This window comes from Camelus bactrianus, chromosome 7 (assembly GCF_048773025.1).
Source record: "Camelus bactrianus isolate YW-2024 breed Bactrian camel chromosome 7, ASM4877302v1, whole genome shotgun sequence".
NCBI lineage: Eukaryota > Metazoa > Chordata > Mammalia > Artiodactyla > Camelidae > Camelus > Camelus bactrianus.
In genome coordinates this window covers 47860347-47881012 of record NC_133545.1, presented here as the reverse complement: position 1 = coordinate 47881012, position 20666 = coordinate 47860347, and the positions used below count along the sequence as shown (strand labels likewise).

At 37.8% G+C, this 20666-nt stretch overlaps 1 long non-coding RNA gene across 5 annotated transcripts in view; it reads left to right on the top strand.

Moving 5' to 3' along the window:
* The window catches only part of LOC141578160 (uncharacterized), a 302298-nt gene that overhangs the window by 90214 nt on the left and 191418 nt on the right, over positions 1–20666 (top strand). For 4 of the 5 annotated variants that reach the window (XR_012508181.1, XR_012508178.1, XR_012508180.1 and 1 more), the window contains exon 3: positions 4314–4379. The exons of the other annotated variant lie outside the window; for it this stretch is intronic. This is a non-coding gene — a long non-coding RNA (uncharacterized LOC141578160). The remainder of the gene's footprint in view (positions 1–4313; positions 4380–20666) is intronic. 5 annotated transcript variants of the gene reach the window in all.

Sequence of the window (20666 nt, the reverse complement as noted above, 5' to 3'; positions counted from 1 at the left end):
GAACCATCAGCATGGTAATCTTCTGTACCAAAGTAACATTCTATGTTATCCTAAAAATAATAATCCAGACCGCAGAGCCTACCTTTCCTTCTATGGGTATCTTAATATTCAGATGAGCATAATATTACTGTGTAAAAGTAAGGAGTTTTGGGAAAGAGAGAAAAGTGAAACTGAAGCTGCAAGTGCTATCATTATCTTTTAATATTAAAAAAAGTTCTTAGAAGGGACTTGTAAAGGAAAAAGCCGTAGCCACATCATAACAGACCACCACCTTACTACCCAATTCAGTGTGGCCTGCATATCCGTGAACTATAAAACTGAACCATAAGAGAGTAGTTAGCCAGAAAGTTAGTCAGATTAATAAGCATAATTTTCCATTATCAATAACAAAAATATGCATGCCACATATCAATATTTATTATATACAATCTCCTTGTTCTTCATCAAGTGTGCAAGATGATTGAAAATGTAGCTAGACTCTATGTAACTCTTGTGCAATTCTGGGATGGCTGTGTCCCTGGCTCAGGAGCAGAAGTGGAACTGTGTGCATATGTAGGTGTCAACAAGAGAGGGGTTTGGTCTGCTTTTGTACTAGTGATGTGTGTTTACTGAAAAATAGCTCTAGAGTATAGCACAACTATTCCCAGCTTGCCCTTGTTGCACAGAATCCTGGGCATTTTATACTAAAATGCTCATTTCACATGTAGGTGTGTGAGTCTTGTGAACAATTATGATACAGTTGAATATGACTATGACCCTCATATGGATGATTAACTCATAAAGATTGCCTTTAAATTTTTTTAAATTAAAAAAATTGAGATAGGCATGTGGCAATCTTTGTGTTAGAGCAGCACCTACTCTATTGTTTTAGTGTCCTGTTGGTCAAGTGAGAGTTTATGTCTATCAAAAATGACTATAAGGTTCATTTTAGACTGACATTTTTTCTTATATGACATTCCATCATCAGAGTCACTGGCCAGAAAAAAACTGTAGATACTTAAAAACTGTAGAAAACTGTAAATCCTCAAAAACTGTAGATACTTAAAAAGAGCCTTCAAGTCATCTGGAAGCCACTTTTTTGACAATGTGTTCACCTTTCTTGTCAGCTCCTTCTCAGTCCCTTTAGCTCGTTGGCTTTCTCTTCTTTGATTGTGGTTGGGTTCTGCACAGCTTTTTTAGTGTGCTGTCCAAAACAGGATACTTTCCTCCCTCTGACTAATGGGGAGGAGAGAAGAAGAATTGTTTCAGCCTTGCCTACTCTACTCCTATTGATTTGTGCTGGTATCATATTGACTTTCATCACAATAGCACTGAATTGGTGATTCATATTCAGCTTCTAGCCATCCCCTAGCTCTCTTTCTGTTTTATCTGTTCTTACTTGCTTTTCCCTATCATGTCTTTGTGGTGCCTGATAATTTTTCCAGGGTATATTACTCTGTTCTTGCCCTATTAAATATTTTTCAGCTGTTCCTAATAGTCAAGTGTTATTTCTTCTAACAGCAAAATATGGGCATGCTATATAAAACACATTTATCTCTTTAAGTTGTTAGCATACTGATCTGAACACATAGCTAATTTTGCATAGCTTTTTTTTTCAGACCCACATAATGTCTGATTCCCCCGTATGAAAATTTACCTTTCATAGTATATTATTTATTTGTAGTGATAGTATAGTAGATGCTGAATAAATATTTATTGATAGTTAATGACCACAGACTATGGTTATACAGAAACCATTCCAAGAGCTTGCAGGAAACACTGATTTTTAAGAAAGCATGCTTTGGTCTTTCTTTCCTGTTTACATTTAAACAATACGATGAAAAACTACAAGACAGAGGGCTTCTGCTGTTCTCAGTGAATAACTGAGATGGTGTTTGGTAGCACGCTCGCAAGGTTTGTGGAAATTAACTTCACACCAGGAACTCTGTATTGAAATAGATTGTTTAAGAATAATTCTTCTCTTTGAGAAGGGTGAGGGATTAATCTGCAGAAATGTTCATGCTAGAGCTGTGCATGTGTTGAAATTTGTCAGGGGGAAGATAAATGGGCCCTCCTTGAAAAGTAAATCGCATCACGGCTAATCCCCTGGGAAAGCTGGAGAATTGTTATGGTAGCAAAAGCAACCTCGAAAAAGGAGGCACCATCATTGTTTACTTAGGAAGGAGGAAGATGAGGAGAAGACATGGTTGTAAAATGAGATGAAAAAGTACTTGACTTTAAAAATATATTTATTCAAATACTTACACGGGATGTAATTATATTTTGATTCTTCGGGGACTCATTTGTATGCTTTAAATTGAGAGTTGTATTTAGGGACGATATTAAAAACATTCAGCGGCAGTGTATATAGGCACTGACCAATCAGAATGGATATTGGGGGAGGTACCTGATCCTGGTCTTGGTGACCCTACCCAAGTGCCAGCTGTTAACCCTTTAGTTGCTGACGCAGAAGAAAGTGGGGGAAGGTTGGAAGACCACTTAGGAGGCTCAGAGCAGTGCCTATTCCTAACGTATATGGTAGATATTGATATTTTAGGAAACAGTATGGCTCTCCTAGTATGTACCATCTGAATATCAGCCCTTGTTATAATAGAAAATTCTCTAGTAATTTTACTGAAAAAAGAAAGTTAATTTTCTCAAAGAGATGGTATATATTAAAGGAAAATTCATGAAATGTCCATGAAATTTGAATATCAGATAAACAGCAAATAAATATTTTAAGGTTAGTATATCCTAAGCTTATTTATTTGGGACAAGCATTAATAATAATATAATAATTAATAATAAAATGCTAATAATATAATGATTAATAATAAAACATTATTTATTACTTATCAGATATTCAGATTAACTAAGAGCCCTGGCAATAAATTTAGCAGGAATTTAAAGAATACATTTAGCAGGAAATATATCGGTATCCTATTGAACGTGTTAAAAGAAAGAGAGTGGAAAGGAGCCCAGCACACACTTGAGATCACCTGAGTACACTTGACAAAGCTGCTCTGGGATTCCAATGATACAGCAAGAAATGTTCAATGCAGAATTATAGAATATGGATACAAAAGTTGCACATAATAAAATTCTTTTGAAATTACACTAAGAGGAGATATAGTGGCACTTGCATTTAAAAGAGTTGTCTTTCCCAACGAGGAAAAGCTAATTTAGTCATCATTGAATAGTATTAACCAATGCCTATCTGCATGGGACGCTCTGCAAAGGGTTTTACACAGTGAGAAAACCCACATGGCGGATAGCCTTCGTCAGCCTATAACCTAGACATCTATCTACACTGAGACGCAGTCATAAGGGAGATAACTGAAGAAATGTTGATCACAAGTCCAGAACCTTCCTCATTCACTTAATGGGGAGGAGAAAAGTTAGTCTAATTTAGAGGAAAGGGTTTTGATAACCATTTAAAGATGCAGTTTTATTACAGCCAAACCTTAGTATATACATCTAGTGTACATGGTAGATTCAGAAATACATGCTGTTGAGCAGAGTTTCTCAGCCTTGGCACTACTGGCATTTTGTACTAGATAACTCTTTGTTGTGAGGAGCTGTCCTGTGCATTGTGGGAAGTTTAACAGCATCCCTGGCCTCTACCCACTAGATTCCAGTTACATGCCCTGTCCCAGCCCTGCCAATCAAAACCATCCCTTGACATTATCAAATGTACCCTTGGGGACAAAGTTGCCTTGAGCTGAGAACTACCGCTCTAGGTAACTACAGAAGGGCGATCCCCAGCCATGAGGGTGGGGGGTTGAGGTAGGATTGGGAAGAGGGCTCTTCACTCACAAACATGTCCATGAAGGAGTTAGTTTTAAACATCTGCAACACCCAGAAAGCCCTCATATTCAGCCTCTACCTCACATATTTAAAATACCGAGACCTGGCCCCACCCCAGAGATTTTAGTTTTATTGGTCTGGAGAAGGCCTGGACAACCTTACATTTTAAGAATGCCCCAGATGATTCTAGGTTGAGAATTACTCTCTGGACTGGTGGTCCTTAAACCTAAGTGGGCAGCAGAATCACCTGGAAGGCTTATGAATCCAGATTGTTGGGCCTCAGTATTCCTGATTCAGTACTTCAGGGTAGGTCCTGAGAACCTGCATTTCACACAAGTTCCCAGATGCTGCTGATGTTGCTGGTCCTCAGATCACACTTCGAGAACTGCTAGTTTAGAGACAGACTCCTGGTCTCTCTCCACTTCGGCGCACGGACCAGGGCACATGGATTGATGAGTTGTAGAGGAGGAGTAGGCCCATGGGATTCCATCCCTGCTGAGTCCTTTTCTGAATTTTCCCTTTTGCAGGCTGAATAAATGCAGCTGTTCTCTGCAGTGCAGTAAAGAGGTCAGCCCTGATACCAGGACCTGGTGGTGAGTCTAGCCAAATTCTAGATTGCAATTTGGAATCCAGCTGTGCTTGGTCAGTCATGAAGCTGACAATGTGCTCTTCCTCTGCCGGATTGCCTTATCTATCTCTCAGTTGGTTCTGACCGTGGATGGGGAAGAGGGTAATTCATCAGACCCCTTACCTAACCAAGCATGTCCTAATTCAACCCCTTGGACTTCTGTCTTGTTCTCCAGCACTAGAGAAGAGAGAAGAAGGTAGGACCAGAGGGCAAACATGTAATCCCTACCTGAGTTCCTCACAGAACTCTTGATAAAATGTGTAATTGTTGGAAACACCACAAAAGTATGACAAATGTTGGGAAGCATAAATCTTAGGCTTTGGGATTGTGGCAATGTTAAGTTTGTAAATGTTCATTAAGATAGAAAATGAAAACAAAGAAGTCCCAAGAATTTCCTAGAATGACCGACCATTGTCAAGGTTGCATTTGCTGTACCCATCCCTTTGTTACTCTCTCCACAAACAAACCAGGTCTGCAAACCTCACTCTCTTAGTTACAGCAGGTAGGATCCTGGCACATACTCATGTTTCTAACTCCAAGTCTTGGTAATCTGCCTTATGTTTTGTTTCCCCGCTATCGTGTGCCTGGAGATACTATAATTCCAATTAATCAGGTTAAAAGTTGGCCTAGAAGAGGGTCATGGGAACCCACTGATATTTGCTCACAGAACACTGCAGCAGTAGTCTTTAAGGGAATTGCCTGCTAAAGTTCTAAACATATTAGAGCCACACATAAATATTCATATATTCACTGATGATGGATTGCATGAATAGAATAATGGACAAAGGTGGTTAGGAGAGCTAGTCTATTAGAAAAAATTAAAATACAACCCTACTGTCCTACATGTAGAACTTGAATATTGCTGTGCCAAGGGTATTTCTCATCTTCAGCCTTGTCACTCTATGCAAATTCTGGAAGACCCAAGGGGAATGCTAACCCTGTCTCTCTACAAGGGACACTAATTCAGTATAAGTTCTTCCTCCATGAAAGATTCCCCCTATGAAGTACAAGACAAAAACAGTAGGTCTTAAAAAATAGCAGAATATCTGGTAAAGCATTTTGTGTTTGGACATCAGCTCCAAAGAAGTGAACTTTCTGAGTTGTACTTTTCTATAGTTTGAGTGATGCACACAATCATATATAAGTAGAGAATAATCATGGTCAGTCCTAGATTTCTGTGGATATGTTTTTTTTCTTTTGCATATATTAAATCCCACCTCAGTTTAATTTCTAGACATTCCTCTGGACTTCTAAAAATGGTCAAATAAACCTATCAGAAGGAAATTCATGGAATGACTCAGCCCAAATTCTACCTCCAGACACGATCTTTTCCCCAGGTTTCAGGAGAAATGGATATTCAACCTGACCCTGAAGTTCTGCCAGAACTGGGTCTGCCCTTGTTACCTGCTTGCAGTACCTAATCACCCTTGTTGTCCACTCTCTTTCTTCCTGGCTAGCCTGTGCATGTAAACCTGTCTTCTCTGCCATGTGTCATTTAACTGCTCAACACCTCCCTCTGCGTACTCCTTCACCTTCTATGTCTGATTGGCAAGTCCGCCTGTTGTTCGTTTCCTGAAATATGTAATCTAACATCTTTCATGGATGACTGTAGTAGTCCAAGTTCACCTGAGACACAGAACCAATAGAAGAGAGAGAGAGAGAAAAAAAAGGAAAGAGAGAAAGAGATTTACTGTAAGACTTTGGCTCACACAATTATGGAGGCTGAGAAGTACCAAGATCTGCAGTCTGTAAACTAGAGACCCAGCAGAGCCAGTGGTATAATTCCAGTCCAAGTCAGAGCCTAAAGGTAGAAGAAGACTAATGTCCTAATTCAAAGACAGTCAAGCAGAGAGAAAAAATTCTTCCTTACTCAGCCTTTCATTTTATTCAGACCTGCAATAGACTGGATACAGCCCCCTCACACCAGGGAGGACAGTCTACTTAGTCTGTGGATTCAAGTGTAAATCTCATCTGGAAACACCATCATAGACGCACCCAGAAATAAAGTTTAACCAAATATCTGGATACCCCATAACCTAGTCAAGTTGACATATAAAATTAACCATCACAACGACACATTCCAACCCTTACACCAGCATAGTCTTCCCTCAGTTATCTCTACGATCTTAAAAGGTGGAGACCAACACTTGCCACAGCATGTGATGACAGCTGGACCCAGCTCAGAGGCAGGAAGGATTGTTTCCCAGCCTTGAAAAGGCAAATCCCTGTTAATACAAGCTGTCACCAAAGTGTGCTGAAGTCGGGAACCCAGAGAGGGAAATGGTCCTCGCTCCTTGCTCCTGCCAGCCACAGAGAGAGCCTACTGATCTGCTTTTACTCCCCTGCAAGCCTGAGGGTTCCCCTTTCATTCTATATGGCCCCAAGAGACCTGCAAGTTTCAGATCTGGACCTAAGACCTGATCTGGGCACTACTGATGATAATGGTGCTGGTACTGCAGCTACTCTCTATTGAATACCTTAGTGCCAGACATTTTACACGATTATCTCACTTAGTGCCCCTGTCATCCTGCATGATTGGTATTTATTACCTTGCTTTCATAGATGAGAAAAGTGGCTCTCAGACAGGTAAATAACTTACTTCAGGCAAGTAAAAATTCTCTAATTCATACCCAGCCCAAACTCCAAAGCCTGTGCTCTTTTCACAGCAACCCGACTTGGCTAAGCAGGAGGACACCCATTGGGTATCCTAAGTTTAGCCAGTCCTTTCAAAGGATTCTGGACCAAATGAACTATGACAGTGGATCATATTCAGACCTGGGAGCTTCTTTAGCCCAGGATTTTAATTGGAGAGTCGGTTTCTAGGAATAAAAACGGCTAATTGATCTTGGCATCCTCCACAACATCTGCCAAAGACACCTTACACGTAATCAAAAAATATTGATTGATCGATTGATTGATTGATTGATTGATTGTTGGGGTGTATGGAGCAGGTCCATTGTAACAATACTCACTCTTCTGATTCTGTTTGTGGATCAAATTAAACAAGACATTCTGACATTTCACCTTTGTGGGCACTTAGCATGATACTTACATTCCCGTCCTGGCACTGTCAACCTCAGGCCAGCTCCTTAACTCTCTAAATTTTGCTTTCCTCCTTTTTAAAGGAAAAGATGGAACTGGATGTGCCCCTTTCCTCACAAATGCTCCCTAGTTAGATGACACAGTGAGACTTTAGCAGTTGATATGAGGGCCCCTAAGTTACATGGTGACCATGGGGAAGAAGACGGAAGCTAGCGTCTCCAGCCTCTCACCCCTGATGGGGGCTCCGGTCACCTATAAAATTGGGTTACGACTAGTCATGGACCATTGACTTTCTGGCAGCTGAAGATTGAAAGAGGAAGTTGTGAGGCTGCAGATCAGCTTAAGTTGGTGCTCCAACGGGCTCAGCAAGTGGGGCAGTGTTCTGTGCACAGAATGCAGGTGCTGCCGCCCCAGGTCTCACAAGGCCTCTGGTTACTGGCTAAGGCAGCTTCTTGGAAAAGGGCCTCCACAGAGCCCTGCAGGTCCAACCTGGGGCTATTTCCAAGCAGTAAGCAGTGTGCTCATTGGGCAGGAGCACCGGCCAACAGACCTGTATTTGCATTCTGACTCCCCTGCTTACTAACAGTGAAGTGGGGGCCTAAGGTTTTTCATTGGAATAATGGGAATAATAATAAAAGTTATAAATAATAATTTATCCTGCTTAGAGTTATTCTGAGGCTAGAATGAGATAATAAATAGTAGGTACTTAGCACAATTCTTGGCTCACAGTAAGCGTATGATAGTGGTTAGCTATTACTCCTAAGTGACCTGGGGTAGTTAGGGTTTATGCCTCTAGCAGATACGGAGGTCAGACTGACTGAGGACGCAGGTCATTGAGCCTTCCCTGTTTCTTCAGCCCTTTTGTGCATGTGACTTTTTGAAAATTGCTACTGAGTTTGAGAAGGGAGAGGTGTCCTGTAGGATTTGAGTTTAGAATCTCAATATTGGAATTACTTTTTCCTTCCTTTACCCATTCTTTTTTTTTTTTTAACATTTTTTATTGATTTATAATCATTTTATAATGTTGTGTCAAATTCCAGTGTTCAGCACAATTTTTCAGTCATTCATGGACATATACACACTCATTGTCACATTTTTTTCTCTGTGAGTTATCATAACATTTTGTGTATATTTCCCTGTGCTATACAGTGTAATCTTGTTTATCTATTCTACAATTTTGAAATCCCAGTCTATCCCTTCCCACCCTCCTTTACCCATTCTTAATGCAATCAGTAAACTTTCTAATATACCAACTTTGTACTAACTGCTATGCTGGACATGGGGGATCAAAAATGAAGATACTAACTATGCTGTCAAAGACATTATCTTTAATTTTTCCATTATCAGGCACAATGGGTTATTTAATTAGTGAGGTTTTTTTTAATCACTTTTAAAAAATTGAAGTACAGTTGATTTACAATGTTGTGTTAGTTTCTGCTGTGCAGCATAGTGATTCAGTTACACATATATGTGTACATATATCTATTCTTTTTCAATTTCTTTTTCTATTATAGGTTATTACAAGATACTGAATATAGTTCCCTGTGTTACAGAGAAGGTCCTTGTTGTTCATCTGTTTACATAGTAGTGTATCGCTGTTAATCCCTAACTCCTAGTTATCTCTCCCCCCTGCTTCCCACTTTGGTGACCATAAATTTATTTTCTATATCTGTGAGCCTATTTCTGCTTTGTAAATAAGTTCATTTGTTTAGTATTTTAGATTCAACATAACAAGTGATGTCATGTGATACTTGTCTTTGTCTGACTTACTTCAATTAGTATAATAATCTCTAGGTCCAGCCACATTGCTGCAAATGGCATTATTCTTTTTATGGCTGAGTAATAGTCTATTTTATATATATTTTATATATATATATCCCACATCTTCTTTATCCATTCATCTGTTGATGGACATTTAGGTTGCTTTGCTGTCTTGGCTCTTGTAAATAGTGCTGCTATGAACATTAGGGTGCATGTATTTTTTTGAAATAGAGTTTTCATCTTTTCCAGATATATGCCCAGGAGTGGATTGCTGGATCATATGATAACTCTGTTTTTAGTTTTTTAAGTCACCTCCATACTGTTTTCCATAGTGGCTGCACAAATTTACATTTCCATCAACAGTGTAGGAGGGTTTCCTTTTCTCTACACCCTCTCCAGCATTTATTATTTGTGGACATTTTGATGATGGCCATTCTGACTGGTGTGAGTTGATACCTCATTGTAGTTTTGATTTGCCTTTCTCTAATAATTAGTGATAATTAGTCTTACTGGCTATCTATGTGTCTTCTTTGGAGAAATGCCTATTTGGGTCTTCTGCCCATATTTGGTTGGGTTGCCAAACAAATTTTTTACATGACTTAAGCTTTCACATCTTACTTTTCTGTAAGATTCAAGTTCAGTATCTACATCCATACAAATGCAGCTATACAAGCTGATATAGTGTAAAACGTCAGGGATACAAGGACGTAGGTTTTGGGGTAAATGAATATTCTAACAACAGCTGTAATATGTACAGACAGTTACAGATTGTGAAAAGTGTCTTCTGCCCTTAGGATTAACTGGTTTAAAAATCATTTTGATTAACTATGTCATATAACAAAAATTTTCCACAACACTGCAAAAATAAAAAGTTACTTTGAGGTGGAAATATTTATCACAACATGTTTTTTGATAGAGATAATGGGCTTTATTTTTAAACACATTCTGCTATTTGCTCATATATTTTTCTTTGAGCCCTTAGAAGAAAGTTACTCTACAAATTCAAGTTATTTTTATTGACTCCCGTGTTACAGTGGAGCTAGATGAATAGAGTTTAAAGTCAAGTGTTGCTAGATATTTCCAGGCCACTTGGCACCTCAAACAGGTAAGCACTTTTTCTCAAAGAAAAGTGTGCGATGTATTGATCTTACTCTGCTTCAGCACTTGGCAACTATATGAAATTTTTAGCATCTCTTTAGAATTCCAGCTTTTTCAGGGCCAATTTCTATTCAAGGTATTTATCGCTATTCTCTTATGACATCTATCATTCCAAGCATTTGAACATCCATATTAACTCTTACATTTGCCTTTGCCATGCATTTTTTTCCATTTGCTTGTCCAAGCTCATTCTTCAGACTGTAAATTTCTTACAGTCAGTGATTGTGTGTGTGTGTGATTCTTTAATATTACTGGGCTTTGTCCACAGGGCAGGTTCAACTCCTGTTGGTATGGGGAAAAGAAAGCCCAGAACCAACCCTAAGGCTTCCTCTGCCAAGGAAGAAGGGTCTTTCCTTCTCTTTTTCCTTGTCTCACACTGATGCAAAAATTCTAGATGTCCATTCCCATGGATCCATGAAATGCTTACTTCTTGTTTTACCCTCTCTTGTCCCCTGAAGAGTATGTATTCTTCCTCATTTTCATCCCTTATCACAGAAGTAGAGCAATGCTTGACTCTGTGAAGTCACATCCAGCCCACCATAACTAGTCACCTTAGCTCACTGGCATATGTGCACAGGACACTGAGGAGAGGAGAGAAGTTGGAAGGATATTCTACCTAATGTCCTAAATTTTCATGTATTACCTCCCAAGGAAATAGACTCTGAGACAACACAAAGTTCCAATCTAGATATGCCATTTACTCACTGGTGACCCTGAGCTAGTTGCTTAATATCTTGGAGCTTTAGTTTCCTAATCTGTAAAATGGGAATAGTCATACTCCCTGCTTGCCTTGTGGGTGTATTCATACAAATGCAAGATAGAACTATTTGGGGGCCAGTTACAGTGATCATGTACCAGCCTTTAAGATGGTCAACATATTTTTGTGTGTTCAGACCATTCTCCCTGTTGACTCCCTCACACTTCAGCCCAGGGTGGGCAACCTGGCTCCTTGTCAAGGCTTCTGGGACTATGATGCGGCTGATTCCTCCTGGGAGAAAAAGGGCTGTGGTGGATTGTAAAGACATCCACTTGAACAGAAAAACGCATGCTCATCAAGTCTGCACTGCATGAAATGACTTGGTAGGATATATTGAAAGGAATCAATATTGTATCATGACGTTTTACCCAATTTAGGAAATAGTTCCTAGGGAGTGTCTCTGTAGCATGTTCCTGAGGGGCATCTATGTTGTGGAGCTTCCTTTGAGGAAAGACCCTGAATGTGGCAATTGTTTGATTGAACCACCTGAAATTACAATATCCAACCATTTTTGACCCACAAAATGACAATTATGTGAAATTCAACCTGATACCTCTTCTTACACTACCACGTTCTGCTGGGGATTATGGAGTCGTAGCCTGGTCCCAGGGATCTTTAGTCATGATGAGAATAAACTTCTGCTGAAGGGAACTTCTAGCTGTTATCAAAAAACTATTTTCTTCAAATTTTGCAAAACTGCCATATGTCTTTCTTTAATTTAAAAACAAAGACATGAAAAGTAGCTGCCATGCGTCTGGTAGAAACCTGTTTATGCCTGGAATTAGTAAATACCAAGGCGCCTCTTTACACTGACTGGCAAAAGCTGCAAAGGTAAAATACGTCAACAAAAAAGAACTCCATGGCTAGGCGGGTGCATACTCCAAAAAGTATTAATTTGCATAATACATAGTTCAATATTCAGGAGATTATAAAATAGCAATTACTGCTGTGTTGCTCTATTAGGGCTTGCTAACAAAAAAGACATTTAAAATGCAATAGTTTGCTTTCACAAAGAAGTTCTCCTAAAATCTTTATTCTGAAACAAGATTTTATTTATTTTTAAAGAGTTTTAAAATCCTTTGCACAGTTCTTTGGAAGAGAAGCAGGGATATTCTAGCTAAAAACAAAATGAAACAAAAATAGTGATAAACAATTTAAGGCTAAAACAAAACAGCCGTTAATTTTCTTTTATCTGTTAAAAAAAAAAAAAAGTACCTGCTGGGGAGAGTCCATTTCCCCATGTGAGAAGAGTATACAGAGACCAGTGGGGAAGTGTGGAGTCAGACCGTTCAGTAGTAGGCGGTACAGTCAGGCAGGGGGTAGAAATAGAAGTCATTACATATGAAAAAATCCACAGCCTACTTATGCTAATAGGAAGATCGACTCCTTCTAAAACACCATCTGTTTTTCAAAATGACTCAAGTGTTCCAGGTATTGTATATCCAAGCACAGTTTCTACTTGCTTGACATACTGTAAGCACTTAATATTGGAAAATAAATAATAGCTCTTTTAGTTGGTGTATTTTTCAATAAATGTCATAGTTTTAATGCCCTTATGTAGAACTTAATTTTTCAATAACCTTGGGTTTAGAGATGTATATGTATATATTACAGTAAGCCATTTGATTAAATGTTTAGCTACACATATAAAACTTTTTATAAATCTATTTCCTGCTATGAAGAGAATGTTGTGACATCAAGGAAAGGTTTATCTGAGGAGACCCTTATTTAAAGGAACATTCTGGAGTTGGGGTAAGCTTCATTTGTTAGGCTAGTGGTTAGCCCAGCAAGTAAAAAGGAGAAGACCAAGAAAATAATATTAATTGAATAACAGTTGGGTGCTGGGAACTGTGCTGAACAGTGGAAGGCTCGACTACACGGTGTTAGGATCACGTTACACCCCAAAGTTAGACACATCGTCACAATATTCCCAATAGCTCCAGGGTTTAAAAACTCTCAGGGTGCCAAACAGAGGGAAAATTTATCTTTTGGTGTGTAGAAACCTCCTCTAAGTTAAGGCACCATAATTATCCCCCGTCTCATTAGGAGATGCATTTCCAATAAAAATTTACTTTTTATATTTAATAATCTTTAGCAAATATTTTTGAAATATATTGTTTTGTTAAATTGTGTGCTACTAATACTTAGAAAAATCCCTCCATGCAGAGGAATTTTTTTTAATACTTAAGATCTCATGATAACAAGATACTTCTTAAGTTAAAAAATCCAACTTAAAGACTTTTTTTTTGCTGCAGAGAAGTATGATAACATAAACAAAAAGGACTTTCAAATATTAAACACTTAATATAGTAAGATAAAATTGTACGAGAAAAGAGAAATGGAAACACAATTTCAATGGGAAAAAAGAATCATGTAAAATTTGCAGCTATTTAAGAATACTTGGTTGAATCTATTTTTCAATGGATGATGGTAGGTGTAAAATCACTATGGCATTTATGTCCCATTGAATTCATTGAAAAGAGTGATTTAAAGTTGTATTTTAAAGTGTCAATATTACATCCTTTACAACTATTTTCACTTATGATTAATTTAAGATGTCAACTTGAAATGTATGAGGATACATAGTTTTTCAAATTAATGGGCATTTTCTCCCACCCCCTTATATGTGTTGCCTCAAAGAAGATGCCCCTTGAAGGCTGAGATTTTAAAGAAGTTTAGACTTCAGTTTATCTTCTTTTGACTATTAAAAAAAACCACCCTTCAATTTTTGGTACATTGCAAGGTAGAATATAGATAAATACGATTTCTCACTCATTTCTACCACCAATCTCTGTCCTTATTCTGCATTTGCTTGTTGCCTTCCGATAGCATGTGAAGTCAAAGACAGTGTCTAGTTCAGTGGTGGCGTTTTTGGAGTGTTTAATAACTGTATTTGAAAGTTTGGCTCAAATAGTCATCTCTTTATGGCCTGAAAAAAAAAAAAAACTTCTTTTTTCTAATGATAACTTACCTGCTTGGAAGTTCAGCTCATGTGATTAAATGTTTTTTTCAGATGTAGATGAGTGACATTCTAGTCTTGTGCATTGTGCAAACTGAGTCTGTCCTATTCTTCTGCAACCATGCATGCTGGCTTTGTCTTGGTGACTAGGTGTCTCCTTTTCTTTACTAGGATGAGCATTTTCTCCATTGCCACATGTGGGGAAAAAAAAATCAGAGAAGTCAGTGCCTTTATTACAGCTTGTCTGTCCTTCCAGGTGCTCTTAAAATCTTAGCCACTGTTAGCTGAATCGTCTTTAAGTGATCACCTTTACTCTATATTAGAAGATAACTAACATTTGGTCTTTGTGTCCCATTGAAGTCGTGGTACTTCCAAATCTTCATTCTATATCCTGTTTGCTAATATTTCACATTTTGCCCTTTAACATTACTGTAACTACTAAACTGATACAAGCTAAATATAAATGCAAAGTTGTCAAATCCATAAATATTGTCGCTAGGTCTGATCTAATGTAGTCAGAATTGCAATTCTGCTTTATTGTAAAAGGAAGTCTCAGATGCCATCATAAAAACATTTTTTTTAATCATAAAAATCTTTTGAGCTCCTCGAATCATCAGATTATCAAGCATCAATATTATCCAGTGGAATAAACTTTATTCATTACATTAGTGACTTTAGCACATTTGTCTAATTCAGAAACTCCTGGGTTATGAATATGAAGAGGATTTAGTGACATAACACTGAAGGACATGAAATACGAAAAGGCCATCAGATATCAAAGACAAGTTTTCAGTTAGCCCTGCTAACATCTACTCTTCTCTTTCTTTGCACCACAACGTACTGCGTGAATAGGCGACAGCAGTGGACTGAGCAGGGCTGAAAGCAGCACTAAAGCGCTGGGATGCACTGGTCGCCTGTACTAGATGTTAAAATACTAAACTGATTTTGCACCAGTTGATAAACAACCACTGGCCCAACTCCATGTGCTCCTGTCTCACCTCTTTTCCTGAGCTGCCCTGGCTTCAGTTTGGATCCCTAGACCCACGCAGGATCTGAGAATTAACCTGGTAGTCCCTGGCCGGGCAGCTGGTCTCTCAGATCCTGCTCCAGAACCTTGACCAGCACCTGTTCTGGTGGGTCAGTACCTAGAACTTCTAGGTGCTAAATATTTTAAATATTATCCGTGGTTAAAAAATATCATGCTTTATACTCTTAAACTTCATTTTTGGCCCTTTGCCTTTTCCTTTCTCCACAGAACTGTTAGGCCCAATTTTTCACAGTTTGAGAACAGGAATAAGTCCAGGGTTGATAGCATATCCTTGATTTATGCACATTTTCATGCATTTGCTACTTGTTCCTCAGTTCCGTGTTTTATGATGGTGGTGTCACTGTTTCCTACACCATCATTTCCCCGCGCACTTCACTGCTCCTTCATCGCGCAGCAAACTGTAAGGGTCAGTGATCTTCGGCGCCACCACTTCCATTTCCTCATTACAAAAATTGACCTTCTTTCTGTTGTTTGAAAGGGCTCAGGCCACTGTCATTCAGATTTCAGGACTGGTGAACAGTAATAATAGTATAGGAGGAACAGGCAACCACCGCAGCAGCTGGGCATTGTGCTCTCTTCCTGGATCCCATTTTGGATTTCTTAGTCTAGCCAGCAGGCGCTGTTTGCTGCCTTTCGCCAGCATTATATTTTACAGTAATTCCCTACTTGTCATTAAACCATTTAGTTGCATTAAAGCATTCTGCTCCACTCTGTGAACATTTGCCAAGGTTCTTGTGCTTTCTAGGCAATTTCATGCTCCTAACTCACATCACGCGACTCAGTATGTACCACTAGCATCACAGAAAGATTAACGAGTTAGTAATTCCTGTTAAAGTACCAATCGCCTTCTCATCATCTGTGAGTTTGGTGAGTGTGTGTGTGGAAGGGGTATTAGTGTGAAACTAGTTCAGAAATGAAAAAATAAAAGCCCTCACCAAAGCTGAAACAAGGACTCTCGGGTTTTTCTGATGGGGGCTACACCTATTTATTCTTTTATTTCATATCTAGTGCAATCCTACTGAGACCACTTTCTATAAATCTAGTTGCACTTTGAAGAATTTTACAAATTGGAAGTAGGGTATTAGAATTCAAAATGATCATTATTAACTTGAAAGCAACAACCTCTAAGTACTAGGCAAAATGTTCTGTCTTAATAGTAAAAATGACTTTTATGATAAGATCCATTATTGGAACTTAGATATATCATCCCATTCAATCAAAAGAAGACAATTCACTAACTCTGTATTTTAAGAGGAGGTTGTATCATTTCTCCCATTCAGATGAATGTAAAGTCATAAGCATATAGTTTAATGCTATTCTTTTTAAAATAAGAATTCCTTAGGTTTTAGAATCATGGAATCAGGAGCTATTATGTTCTTTTCTTTCATTAAAAAAAAAAAAACTCCCATGTGCCACAGAGTGTGTAGAAGATAAAACAGTAGAAAACAATCTTAAAGGATTTATAAAAGGTGTTTATCTTTTACAGTAATATTTTTCTTAAATGTTAGTTTTATGATTTATCTTGAATGGAATACAGTAGCTTTGGAATTTAATTAAATGACAGATAATTGTCTCCATCATAGAATGTTGTACATCTAAAAGTCAGTGGATGGCTAACCAGCTGAACAGCTAGGTTGTGATAATAAATGAAATATAATTCAACTGAAAATTCATTTTAAAAGAATTCTAACTTTCTGAGTCTTTAACTGAAGGCTTAGAAAAATGATTTTCCTATGAGAAATTGCAGCCTGGGGGTAACTAATTTCATTTCAGATTCTCTTCATAAAAAGCCTCAAGGTATAGTTTTATGGTGAAACAAAACTGAAACTTTTGATGTATGATGTTATAAAAATGTATGAGACTTTAAAACATAATCTTTAAGTTTTGAAACATGTTGTAATAATATATTGGTTCCTTTTGTATTTAAAAGTCTTTAATAGTTTTTAATGCAGTTTACTTTAACAGCACCGAGTATAACGATTTGGTAATAATTATTCAAATATTATCTCTAGCCAAGAAACTCCTTTCATATATACATTTTTTACTCCTTGTGTTAATGTGCACGAGAGCTCAGCTTAGGCAATTCTGAACACTATTAGCATCTCTTATTTGAAATGGGGCTTTAGAATACAAAAATATAATAATTTCCCTAAATAATAAAAGATTAATTATGCAACCTGAGGAGAGAAATAAGGAGCAAGCAGGTGTAACACAGGCCCAGGAGGCATGTGTGCAAACGTACAACGACTCTCTATGTGATTAAGGAAGAAAAACAGAAGTCATGCATTTCATATTTCTAGAAGAGCAGTTCTTTTTATCAAGTTGAGGAAATCCAGTACATATCTGCATCCAGACTTTGTACATGGTCTAACTCTAGCCAAGGATTTAAAAATAGCTTATTCTATGGTCAGAATCATGTGATTTTCACCAACCGATATGCGCTGTTGGTGGAATTTTCCAACCAAGGCTTTTTATGTGAACCAAGGGGTTTAGGAGCTAAAGGAAAATGAGGCAGTTAAACCTCCACATCTTAGTCACAGATTTTGTCATAATGACCATTAGCAGCAAAAAAGATTTCAATGGGCTCCAGCAACTCCAGTCAGAAGCCACTTCCCTTTTGGCTGGTAGAAGCAGGAGAAGGGATTCCCTGCAGAATCGAACTTGCTCCTTTAATGCCATTCCTTAAAAGAGGAGACAAGCATCTACTTGGGGAAGAGGGTCTTGCCAGTTTTTAGGGAGAGGTTGGTTCCACCCAATTTGAACATTTCTATTACTTGGTCTTTTTGGAACAGAGTTATCTGCCATCATTTACTTGTCATCAAGAGTGAGTAAATTAGTTTGAATTTATTTAAGAGAAGGTTCTCTGCCATGGTTTTGTCTCTAAAACTGGCTACCAGTTGTGAACAATATTACTTTCTAAAAAAAAAATTCTGAAAACCAAATTTGTTTTCAGTTTACTGTAATTCTTTCATCGTGCCCCAATCTTGTAGGAAGGGAAAGTGAAATTGCCTCAACAACAGTGGGGATATTATGGTTGCAAAAATGAAGGAATTAACTATATTAAACTAAAGACACTTTAAAAATGGAAATGCACATTAATTTTTTTTCCTGGGAGGCATGCCCAGAAATTTGAAGTAATAGCTTTATTATCTATTCTTTTGACAAAGTAACTTTAATTTAGAGCTGGAACTGCAATGTAGGAAAAATACTTCTTTCAAATTACGCTGGATGGAAAGATTCCCCCCAAAGCCACAGAGGTGAGAAAGCTATCTTGTTTTCTACTTCTCACTATAAAAAGAATGATTTTCCTCCTTTGTTTTAAGGATGCTAATACCTTCATTCCCAAAGGAGAATGCTGTCCAGCGGAGAGAAGTTAATCAATTTACTTTCTTAACTGAAACACTTGGTTCTTCATTCTTACTTGCTCTGACCAAGAGTGTGTATTAATTGCTGTAAAACAATGATTTTCAAGTCTGTTAATCTGTAAATTAATTCAACACAACAAAAGGCCTTATGCCACCATTAAAATATTTCACTAAGATAAGAAAAGTAGAACTTCCTTTGATTATCTCTACTCATAAATGAGGTGATTCCTATTTTTTTGTCAATAATTATTACAAAGTTAATAGTACAATAGTACAATTTGCCTACAGTCAAATCATACATGAAACATGACTGTTCCAAAATAAATATTTCCTACTTACAGGTTCAGCCCTGGGTCACACTGGCACTCTGTATGGCTTTTATAAGAAAGCAATGCTACTTTAAATGAGTTAAAAGAAAAAAATCCCCTGCAAAGCAAAATAATAGAAATGGTGCCTTGAGATGGGTTTATCCAAGCATAAATACGATTGGAATAAACACTGATATCTGAATAGAGAAGAGTAAATAAGAATTTATAGACAACATTCTTGAGTGAGTTTTTGTATGCAATTGTATCATATCATCTTGTTTAACCAGCCTAACAAACTTACGAAGTTTCTAACAAGAAATTAAATGTTAGCACTATTAAGAATGCTGCCCAATGAAGTGGCAGTGGGTCTAGTTCTGTCTAAATATAATTGCCTTCCTCCTCTCATTCTTGTTTAGGACCTCTGAGATAGGGAGATTGGAAATAAGCAGAAAATACAAGATTGGCATATAAGAGATATTTAGAAAATGACAACAACAACAACAACAACAACAAACCCTCTCCCTTTCCCAACTTTTTGGAAAAAATAAAACAGACAAGAATCCTAAGAGTTTACCCTCATAGAGATGATGGACCATCTATCCAATAATTTGCACTTTTGTGATGTTGCTTATTTCATCATACAAAAGCGGACAAAACAAACACTTTGAGCCTATCAGATGATGTGCTGGGGAAAATAATACCTGTTCCTGCCCTTTAAGTGTTTGTCTTCAGTCTAAAAAGCACAGTCTAAAAAAGGATGAATTTCATCAGAAGGAGGACGGTTAGGAATACTGAAAGCAGAGCCACGTGCTTTGGGTGCTCACAGAAAAAGCACAGTGTCAGCGGGGGCTCAGGCTGATTGCTCAGCGACCTAGCGGTTGTCCCACCTTGCCATGGCTTCCTTGAGCAACTTGGGCACCATCAACTGTCTCCACACTTCATTTTTTTAAACTTTATTCTTTCTCTCTTGTTCAGTAGTTGCAAGAATATTGTGCAAATTGAGAAGATGTCTGTAAGTGCTTCAGGGTTCTTAAAAAATGTAAATAAGTACAAAAATAACTGTGGGGTCCTAAGCAGTCCATACTGTCCTTTTGCATTTGACTAATAAGGAAAACAATCTCATCACTTAAAAGTATACAGCAAACACATTTATGATTTGGATTCAGGTTCTCACAGAAAATGCAAATGAGAAATCTGTTACATAAATAAATCAAAAACAGGCAGTAGTTTTTTACCAGTTAAACCAGAGTTTAGAATACATCTCTCTTAATTGTTTTGACCTGAGAGAACTATAATATTTGGGGTACAGACTGCAAGATTCAAAAAGTGGGAAAGGACTTCTAGGAATTATTTCTATTAGAGGAGAAATAAGTTCAGGGTCAGATGGCCTCCCAACAATCACTGAGTGCTGAGAGTGACAGTGACTGACATTTACATTTACATTTACAGGTATTTTGTTAAGTGTTTAAATGCAGTATCGGATTTAATCCTCATAGCTGCCCTACAAGTTAAGTACTGCTATTGCCTCCATTTTGGAAAGGAGGAATGGAGGTTTAGGTAGTTTACTGACTTGCTACGGCCACGCAGCTAGTAAGGTCAGAAATAGCATTTGACCTCAGATCTGCCTGATTCTGTATCCTCTGCTCTTAAACACTATGCTGTGTTTTTCATTCTTCAGGTTACTTAGTAGTAAATGGGAAAACCTGGACTTTCTATGTCTTTTGCTTCCTCTGCCTCCCTTTCTTCCCTCTTTCCCCAAAAATATTTCTCTAGAACGACACAAAATAATAGTACTTACCTGATGGGTCACACTCATAAATGAGGCGATTTCTATTATTTTGTCAATCACTAGAT